Source organism: Ovis canadensis, chromosome 13, assembly GCF_042477335.2.
Source record: "Ovis canadensis isolate MfBH-ARS-UI-01 breed Bighorn chromosome 13, ARS-UI_OviCan_v2, whole genome shotgun sequence".
NCBI classification, from domain to species: Eukaryota; Metazoa; Chordata; class Mammalia; order Artiodactyla; family Bovidae; genus Ovis; species Ovis canadensis.
Window position 1 is genome coordinate 28,817,567 of NC_091257.1, and position 11,058 is coordinate 28,828,624.

Genomic DNA, 11,058 nt, shown 5'->3' on the forward strand with positions numbered 1-11,058 from the left:
TATGTTATTATTAATAAAACATAGTTGCTCTTGTACCAATATTTTTCACATTACATACTTATAGCATAATATTATTGCCTATATAGAAAGTGAAGTCACTCAGTCGTGTCTGACTCTTTGTGACCCCATGGACTGTAGCCTACCAGGCTCCTCAGTCCGTGGAATTTTCCAGGCAAGAATACTGGAGTGGGCTGCCATTTCCTTCTCCAGGGGATCTTCCCAACCCAGGGACTGAACCCAGGTCTCCCACATTGCAGGCAGACACTTTACCGTCTGAGCCACCAGGGAATCCCAAAAGGTCGGCCCACTGCATTGGCCAGGAATCGAACCCAGGTCAACTGCTTGGAAGGCAGCTATGCTCACCACTATACTACCAACGCTACACATATCCAAGATACTGTACATTATATTTCTATGGTTTATTTAATACTTGTTACAAGTTTCTAGACTTATCTCTTCATCCCCATCCCCTGGTACTCACACATTTACTTTCTGTTTTTTTTTTTTTTTTTTTTGAGGTTTGACATTGGTCAATTTCACATATTTGTGACATCATACAGTGTTTGACTTATCTCAGACAGCATGACATGCTTAAGGTCCATCCAAGTCACAAATGGCAGGATAACCTTCCTTCTCATGGCTGAGCAATATTACTCTGTATACATATGCCACATATTTTTAATCCATTAATCTGTTGATGGGCCCCAGGGAAGAAAACATGAATTTAAATTTTGCTGTTACTTACTACTCACTTAGAATCATCTACCGTCTCCAAGTATCAGTTTTAGTGTTTGCATGATGAAGATAAGGTCTACTCTATAAAGGAGTAAAAATCACTGAGATCCTGCAAAAGAAAGTCCCTAAAAAATATTGTACAGTGCGTGTTAACAGATTTCAAGATGGGGAAGCTCCTATTTTATTAATAGTCATAAAGATTTATTTTTTTGGGTTTCCCCAGTGACTCATTGGTAAAGAATCCACCTGCCAGAGACAGGGTTTGATCCCTGAAAACATCAGAGACGCAGTTTCATCCCTGGATGGGAAAGATCACTCCATCCATGGAGTAGGAAATGGTAACCCATTCCAGTGTTCTTGCTGGGAAAACCCATGTCTTTCAAAGAGTCAGAAACAACTGAGCATGCATAAAAACTTCTTTGTCTATGTTATCAAGCATTTACATTGCACAGATTTATACACGAAAATGTATAATTTTTAGACTGGGTTTTTTGGTTTTTCACATGTATTTGTATAAAATATAGACCATTCAAACCTGATTCAGTGCCGCCTCCTGCCTTGGGTGAATTGTAGATGTAGCCTAAACTAACTAACAAACTACTGAACTTCTCAGTAAGTTTTAAAATATGTAAGAGGGGTAACAATTTGAAATATGAATGCTTTTCATTTGCAAATGCCACACATTTGACAGAGAAGAAAAACTAAGGACTTCTAAATAATTTGCTTGAGTATCAAAAGCCAAACAAAGAAAATTTGGGGCTTGGTATATATAATATAAATTACAAATAGGGAATGACAAAAACAATTCATAGTAACCTTTTTATAAAAAATTGTGCTGTCATTTTATAGCTAAAACTTACATCATATCAACTGTTTGCCAAGAGCTTTTCTTCGTTTCACATATATTCACATATTTATTTAATCTCAAACAACCTATGAGACAAGGAACACTGCAGACAATAGGGGTTCAGTAATTTGCTCTAGGTCATCAAGCTGTGAAGAAAAAGATTTGAAAGCAAGCAGTCTGACTCTATAGTTTAATTTCTACACTTGACAGCGTACGGCAATATTTCTGGCTCCAAAATGATAGCACTTCACCGAGAGTGAAGGAAGGAGACCAACAGGTTGCGTCTAGAACTCAGGTTAAAAGAGACTCCTGATAGGGTTCTAGCCCGCCAGGTCAAGTTCCAAGGGCGGGTAAGGAGACACTGGAAGGATGAGAACACTGCGGATAAATTGAAGGGGTGGAGATTGACCCCAGAGCTGTCTTTCCAGTGTCACCAGAAATTACCCCAAGATATCCCACATGGGTCCATCAGTTGAGCAGCTGATTGAAAGGCAGGGAAGAATACTGTAAAGGCAACCTTGGGGAATTCTGTTCAACCCAGAAGAATAAGGTTGGATGAGGAGGGTGCAGCATGTGGAAAGGTGGGTTGCCCAAACCAGGTAAGATGAGCTTTCCTTCCACTGAAGCCTTTGCCAAAACCTATTCATAACCTTGTCTGTTAGGTCCACGTATTTAGATGGTGAATTGCAAGCATACATTCCTATTATTATCTTATTTTCTGTATTGCAGCAGTAACGAGTAACGTGTTCAAGGGGAAAACTTAACAGGTGTCAAAATGAGACACTTTGCATCAAAACACAAAACAGCTAGTTACTTACTTCTAAACCTTCTGCTATTTCAAGAATGGGGGAAAGTGACATACTCTGTATATGCGATTATCTGAACATGTGAAAACCTTGGGTCCTTGTTCTACTTAAAGCCTAGATGCCGACTGCTACTTATAAAATTTTACTGTTTCATTTTCAATGTCTGGTATTTCAGAACAAGTTAGGATATTGAGTACAGCTCACAAATTCAAAGGACATTTTCTCTGTAAAGTTTATTGGTTCTCATGATATCTTATTAATATTAGCATTGACAAACACTTCAATGTATGCTTAAAAGTAGAGACTATGAAAAAATTCTATTGTGGAGGTCCTAGCAGGGTCATTTCTATGAATATAAAACACAAAGGAGTCATGTCTTTGGGCCACTTGTCTTCAGCACCAGCTCCATCACTAACCTCACTTCCATTTTTACCTAATTATGTGTGTGTGTACATTCAGTTGCTCAGTCATGTCCCGTTCTTTGAGACACTTTGGATTGTAGCCTGCCAGGCTTCTCTGTCCATGGGGTTTTTCAGGCAAGGATACTGGGGTATGTTGCCGTCTCCTCCTCCAGTGGAATTTTCCTGACCCAAGGATCAAACCCGCATCTCCTGTGTCTCCTTGCCTTACAGGCAGAATTTTTACCCCCTGAGCCATCAGGGAAGCCCCTCAGCTATGTTCAGTGAATACAAAGCCGTGGTAGCCTTGCCATGGTTGTGAGTGTATTTTATGTAAATTTTTTTACTGCCTTCTTCTCATCTTAGTCTCACTTCAGCTCCATCCATTTTAATAGCTTTCCTTGATTCTTCTGCCCCTTCCTATCCTGGATGAATTTTGGAACTAATTTGTAGTTCCTGAAAATAAACCGAGAATCAAGATAGATGTAGTCCCCCCTTTAACAAATAGGCCATAACTACAAACATATTTGTGTGCATCATAGATATGTCTTATTGCTAGAACACCAGGGAAAGAGTTCAAACCTTAACCATTAGCATATTCTTCCCAATATGAATTCAACTGAAGGTTATATTTTCAACCAATCTTCTGTTTGTCTATCCATACAAAGAAGGAAACAGAAGCAAAGCAACAATCTGAATACTTCCAGCAACAAATTTTTGCTTAAAATGTCTATGGAATACTTTACCAAGATAGTAAAAGAGATTAAAAGGAATGGAACAGATATTGATTTCCTCACTAGTGTAATTCTGTGTCTTTGTTATAGGAAGTTACTTAGCTGTGAGCATTAAGGAATTCCTAACTGGGCCATACAAATGGAAAGCTTTTCATAGCTTAAAACTGCTCAGTGATTTGAAATATTTAACTATATTAAAACTTAGTTGATGAGATTAAGATACCAATATTATATACGCACACAGATTTTTCTAAATCCAGACTCGTTTATACGATACCATTATATGTCTTTAAAAGAAATAAAGGTAGAAAAGTAACTCTGGAGGCCTACTTTGTTTCTTTCTTTTTTTTTTTTTTTTCCTACTTTGTTTCTGAGCTACCAAAGGTAAGAAACTTTCAAGGAGATGCTTTGTATTACTGCTTAAAAAAATTTTTTTTTAACTACAGCTACAGGTTTTAAAGGTTTCTTTGAAACAACTGAAGAGTGAACTTTAATTCATGTTTTTTAAACAAAGGTTATATGAGACTTACAGCAGTCTTACAAAAGAAGAATATCGGCAAGAATTGCACATTACACTCAGAGTGCAACTGACTTTCAAATTTCTCTACAGGTATTATTTCCCATGAATAGGAACAAAGAGCAAAAACAGTTAAAAAAGCATATTCAAATGTGTGCATAAAAAGGCATGGTAAATGAATACTGTTTAGTTTGCTGACATAATTACTTGAATGTAATTTTTATGAGTCTTAGAAATCTTGGCATTTTCACTGAACCAGATAATTAGACTCTGAATAGAACAGGGTCAGAATAATTAATACATCAAAACTAGATGAACTTTTTCTAATTATTTTTATTTAATCTCTATTATAATTATTGTTATACTCTGCTGAGCATGATTGCCTCATGTTCATAGACTTGAATGCAGTCTTATAGTTGCATCCTGGGACTTTGAGGAATATTAACAAACCGTGGCATGGAGAAATTAGAATGATGTAGTTTCATGATGGAATTCTAAATTGGAATTTCATATTTTCTATATAGTTGCATAAAATTTGTTCCATAATCGTAAAAAATATGAATTTTAAAACAAAAGTCTACTTTTCTTTCAAGTTATACTTCTCAAAAGTTCAGGAAAAATTATTTTCTCAGATTTTTTTTTTAAAGGCATATCATCAGCTATTCAAGTCATGTGAAATTTTCTGAAAGGGGATTACATTAAATTTTTCCTTACTTGAGAGTTTTTAATATCATGATAAATCTTAATCATTAAAGCAAATGTATCAACAGGCAGTAAAGGCCATTACCAATTATTATTAAAGACGCTGAAATCTGTGTTAGAAAGTCATGGTGTAACTTTCAGATGACAGCTGCCTACCTGTGCCAGACCTTTGATATACTCATGAAAACACAGAAAAATAAATTGTAGCAGCCGATGAAACCACAAATACTGATGAAATACATTTAAGTTTCCAAGATGAAAGGTTACATATTAGCCAGCTAATAAATGATTAGGAACTAACTTATGTCTGATTATATGAAATAAGAATGCTATTATACAGAAAGAAAGATCTTATCCATCAACATAACATCCAATAAAGATTTTAATTCAAGGAGCCAATGAAAAAGTCTGAGGTCACTCTTAACTCCTAGTTCTCATTCCAGAGTTGGTCAGGACTACCCTCTTAACCTTGTCATTATCTATCATTAGTCTACAGAAGTCCACAACTTTCCCTTGTGGAGGATTGAAAATTGATGAAGAATTTCAAGGATCATTGCAAGGAAAAAGCAGAAATAAGTAGACTACTGCTAATGCCTGAGGATAATTCATTCTGAAAATATATAGAGTATTTACAATTAGCTAGGAACTAATTCATCTTCTATTATTTAGAGTAAAGGACAGGAGACACAGGATAATATTCTGCATAACTTTTGCGTAACTAGGCTATTTAAAGGTTTGCTTGGTCCTGGAATTTGCCTAGAGAAGATATGTATTACTGAAGAGAGCAGTAAAGAGATTATGAGATTCTAGAAACAAAAAGAAAGTGATATCCATAGAAGAGAATAATGTCCTTTGCAAATATCATCAGTGTTAGGCTTTACCTCATTCAAGGATAAAAAACAACATTGACCTTAAGCTAATAAATGTAGTTTTTCCTTAAGAAAACAGTATGCCATAAACATGTCAAATACATATAAAATGGGGAAAATAAGAAAATAGGGAGAATGTTGAATTCTAAATGTTGCTGGCAAGTATATAAAAAGAACATGGTAAAGAAAAAGATACCACATGGAAAAATTAAAGTTGGCTTCAGTTATAGTAAAGAACATAATTGGCCTTGTAGAAAATGCAATCATTAATAAAGATTATAGATATCTAGATATAAAGAAAAATATAAAAAATGACAAAATAAATAATCAACAGCCATTGGGAATAAATTATAACAACTGAAGCTAAACAATCACTCATTAAGAGAATCCTTTTTAAGAGACTGCAAAAATAAAGAAAACAAGAGGCATTACCTAGGTTTATGAGTCAATAGATTTCATTAACCTGCCGCCCACCCACACACTCACACACAAAAATGAAGTGACTTAGAATAAACTTGGCAGAGTTTTTGAATTTAAAGAAAAAATTCACAAAAAGTAAAAATAAAGTCATACTGGTTTTAGGTTCTACTTAATTCAGAGTGCCCAGAATGCAATGTAAAATGAGAACAAAGTTTTGAGAGTAAAAATATCATGGCACAAGGATATTTTGACCAAGAACAAAGTATTTAATATGCTGGATAACAGAACAGACATCTGTGCTTAGATCTGCAGGATTGAGAACATAGACTGCTCACAGATACATCCCTGGAAATTTTACCTAAAAATGCACAACAGGGTAATTATAAATAACATTTAAAACTTGAAGAATGGGATATTTGAATCTAAAATTACTGAGGTATATATTGATATTTAAGACATATTTGCTCACCAAAAAAAAAAAAGTTCACATTGAAAGAAATAAGAAGTTAGGTCTCTATATATGCTTACAACATAAGCAATACCATAATTTAAGTAACAGTATAATTCTTATTCCCAGGAGTTATAAACTTTACGATCATGAATATATTATGAAATTTATATGAGCAAATGTAATAACTATCAAATAATTTTGAGATACATGGCTTCTTGGAAAATAGCCCTTCAATTGTATCCTTATCTTATACTTTAAGTTAGTATGAACTTAAAGTAAAGGAGGATAAAATAGTTGGATAGCATCACTGAGTCAATGGACATGAGTTTGAGGAAACTCCAGGAAATTGTGAAGGAAAGAGAAGCCTGACATGCTACAGTCTGTGGGGTCACAGAGTTGGACACGACTTAGCAACTGAACAACAAAAAGGTAAAAGAGGATTCAAATTTATAAAATAAATATATTTTTAGGAAAGGTAAAAATATAAATGACACTATTTCTCAGTGATCACAGAGCTTTTAAACATAAACATAGCAAAATTCACAAAGTTAAATATTGAGAAATCCCTCAGAAGAAACTTATAAAAGTTTATCTCACCAAAATCAATGAGGAGATATGTGGTATAGGTTTCATTAATAAGACAATGTTATACCGTAAATATTTCACCCAATGGCCCTGTATATATATGCCTAAACATGTAGCCATAGCAATGTGTGCTATGCTATTTTCAATAGCATTAAAAAATAAAGTGATACAATTTAACACACGTTAAATAATAAATAGCTTCTGTCTATTATAAACTTCATACAACCCAATAACATATTAAGAGATTTACTTTAATAATATGATTTGGCACCTGCAACAAACCTCTTGGGCAAGTGAAAATGAAAGTCGCTCAGTCATGTCCAAATCTTTGGGACCACATGGACTATACAGTCCATGGAATTCTCCAGGCCAAAATACTGGAGTGAGTAGCCTTTCCCTTCTCCAAGAGACCTTCCCAACCCAGGAATTGAACCAGTGTCTCCTGCATTGCAGGCGGATTCTTTACCAACTGAGATATCAGGGAAGCCCCTTCAAGAATACTGGAGTGGGTTGCCATGCCCTCCTCCAGGGGATCTTCCCAACCCAGGTCTCCACAATGCACATAGATTCTTTGCCATCGGAGCCACAAGGGAAGCCCAAGAATACTAGAGAGATTTACTTTAATCTGTAGCCTATCTGTTCACCAAGGGTTCTTCCCAACCCAGGAATCGAATCGGGTCTCCTGCATTACAGGCAGATTCTTCACCAGCTGAGCTACCAGGGAGCCCTGCTGCTGCTGCTGCTAAGTCGCTTCAGTCGTGTCCGACTCTCTGCGACCCAGTAGATGGCAGCCCACCAGGCTCCCCCGTCCCTGGGATTCTCCAGGCAAGAACACTGGAGTGGGTTGCCATTTCCTTCTCCAGTGCGTGAAAGTGAAAAGTGAAAGTGAAGTCGCTCAGTCGTGTCCAACCCTCAGCGACCCCGTGGACTGCAGCCCACCAGGCCCCTCCGTCCATGGGATTTTCCAGGCAAGAGTACTGGAGTTGGGGTGCCATTGGTAAGAGCTATTCATTTTTCTACTGATGAATAAACTGAAACAGAAAGAACTTGTAAGATCTGAATCTAGATCTAATTACAAAATTAAGTGGTGAATCCATGGTGCGCTGCTTTCTAAGTATCTCGTATGCAATGTAAGAAAAAGTATTTTCTGTGCTATTCTTATCTATAGCCCCTTGCTTTATCACAGTGCCTGCTTATAGTATGCACTCAAATAATTGTTGCATGCTCAATATATGTATATAAGACACTGTATTAGAAACTAAGGAACATAACACTAAAAACAGATTAGTATCTTACCCCAGGAAGTTTCTCATTAGGGTTTGATAGAGTATAGAAATATGGGATATGAACACTATGGAACAGTATAGTCAACAATAAAACTACAAGGCAGATTTTTAAAAGTGCATTGCTGTACGCAAAAAGAAAGTGCTCTCTTAAAGGAAGCGAGAAAATGACTGAAACGAAATAAGCAGATACCCCATTACAAACTTTGTTTTCAACGTAATTTGACTACTGAAATATGCAATATGGTTTTCTTGAATGCTTAGTATTTAGCTATAACAATATACTTAATCCTTGCAGATAAAAACTTAAGATGCGACCATATAAGAGGCTTAAATGTCTTAAGGTAAATAATAATATGTCTCAAGGTAAATAATTATAAATAATAAGAGGAAAATGCCATTCAAAAAAGAACAGATTTACTTTTAATACACTCAGGGTTTTACTAAAACAGGTATCTCTCACACACCATAAACTCTTCGTTTTTCCTTTCTATTCCAGGTATTTATCCCTATTTTATTGAAAAAAATCTTGTTAATATGTTTACAATATTGAATCTGACATTGTCCATCTAAAAGTCATGGAATGGGGTCATTTCTGCTTAGAAAGAGTCTATACATTCACCTACAAGTTAATAAGTATCTGGCATTTTTGTCTTCGCTATTATTTTCTTGGTGTTTTAGTCTCATTTGGCTGACTTGTGCATAGGAATCAGATTGGAAAAAAAAAATTAGGCACACACTGTGATATTTTATCCAGGTCACACAACACCCATATTTGCAACTGCTCTTGTGTTGCCAGTCTCTGGCAGCTCATTGCATTGTCTCAGATGCTTCATGTGCTTCCTGGCATTTAGTGGTTTATCAGTGAGTATTAGCTTACATGTGATAGAAGAAAATGGACTCAGGAACCTGGGCTCTCCACTGGCAGTTCTTTTTATTGGTGTGCCTGTCTGAATTGTTAACTACTCCTGAAACCATGGCAGGATTTCTGTGAACCTCTTCCTGATCTTAGTTAAAAACATTTTAATTTTGTCATTTGGAAGTTCGTAGAAAAAGTGGACTTTTAGAAAAATTGGTTCAACACAAAGAATGAGGAAATAAGCTGAAAACAAATATTAACCCAAGTGAAATAAGTATGAAGAAAGGAAAGTAAAAACAGAGCCAAGTTATGGAATCTGTGCATTTAATTGTATGGAAAATGTCCATTTGGCAACACCCAGGGAACCATGAAGATCGGGAAAGTAGAAAATGGACTCAGAGCATCAGTTCTTTATATGAACAGCCATTCCTCAAAGGATTTTCCAAATATTAAATACTTTATAGAGTTTGCTTGACTTTATCACTTACATCAGACTTTGAACCCCTACTTTTATGTATTCAATATTAAAATACGTAAATATTCTGTAAAATAAAATTTTAGAATATAGCCTTTTGGAATGTGTAGCTACTATTTTCTGTTGTTAAAATATAAGTTTTTCTCAAACATTATCTACAGCAATTACCTTATTCTGCTGACAAACAGTGCTATTGCAACACAAACCAAGCCCAGGATTAGAAGATTTGGTCAAATGCAAACTGTATTCATAATTTCCTTTTTCAGTAAATAAAATATATTTTTGCCTTATGAATATTTAATCCCTAAAATCTATCTCTAATTTGAATGTCTGCCATATTTTCAATAGTGACTTGGAAATATTGCAACATGATCATAATTTTAATTTTAGTACCTTAGGAATGTCTCTAAAACCAAATAAATAATACATGTAAAGGGTATAACACGAGGTACCAGGTAACTTCAATGAATATTAGGTTTCTTTCTCTTCCTTAGCATACAGTAGAAAAAAATGAAATATTTGTTATTTAGAGTTTAGTTGTTTGGAGCTATTTCATAGGACTACAAAACTTTAAGCAAACAATGACTTTGGTCTCTTTATCAAGTTCCTGTAACAAAGACAAGGAATTTAAGCGTAGTTTAGAGTCAGAAGTCTAAGAATGTTATTATATGACTAAAATCTATCTTATTTTACTTCCAATAAAAGTTTTTGGTTCATCTTTCATTTAATAAAAAAAACTGTCCTCTCGCCACCCTGTCACACCTGAGATAATCTATTATTTGTCTGTCTATTAATTATTTATTTCTGGGAGTCATAATTTAAAGTTAATAATCTCATGATTACTTTTGTACTGAAGTGCATATATTTATAATATACAGATTTGGTAAAAAAAAAAAAGTTTGTTTTTTTTTTTTCACAGATGTGACTGGCTTTGGAGATGTCTTATTTGCTACCTAAAAATTTTTTTGACTATTGACAGAATTAAGCCTTTAAAAAAAAACTGCCTCGTGTTTAAACATATGAGACACTTGGAGGACATATTAATACACACCATCCTTGCTCAGGGACCATATTAATCCTCTCAGGGTCATTCCAGTTTTAGTGTGTGTTCTCCTGAAGCACTGCATTTATTTTTAAGGCCTTTAGGACATGATGAGATCTTTCTGTAGTGTCGTCTTTTGGAGGGGAGTTGGAGGCATGTGTGGACAAGCCTGAAACATTCCTTTGAGGTATTAAATGTTTAATATTGTACTCCTTAGAAGACATATTAAATGTAACCAACATTCATCATTGTTCATTAATTGGCTTACACTCACGACACTGGAAAATGCCATCCTATGCAAAATTTAGAGATGTTTCATACAGCATCATCTCCCA

The 11,058-nt window shown here is 35.2% G+C and overlaps 1 non-coding gene and 1 pseudogene across 1 annotated transcript; both read right to left on the reverse strand.

Moving 5' to 3' along the window:
- Positions 1-308: 308 nt before the first annotated feature.
- On the reverse strand, positions 309-380 carry TRNAG-UCC (transfer RNA glycine (anticodon UCC)). The gene has a single exon. It is a non-coding gene; the product is annotated as a tRNA-Gly (tRNA).
- Positions 381-10,703: 10,323 nt separating this feature from the next.
- Positions 10,704-10,803, reverse strand: LOC138417979 (U6 spliceosomal RNA; annotated as a pseudogene).
- Positions 10,804-11,058: the final 255 nt, after the last annotated feature.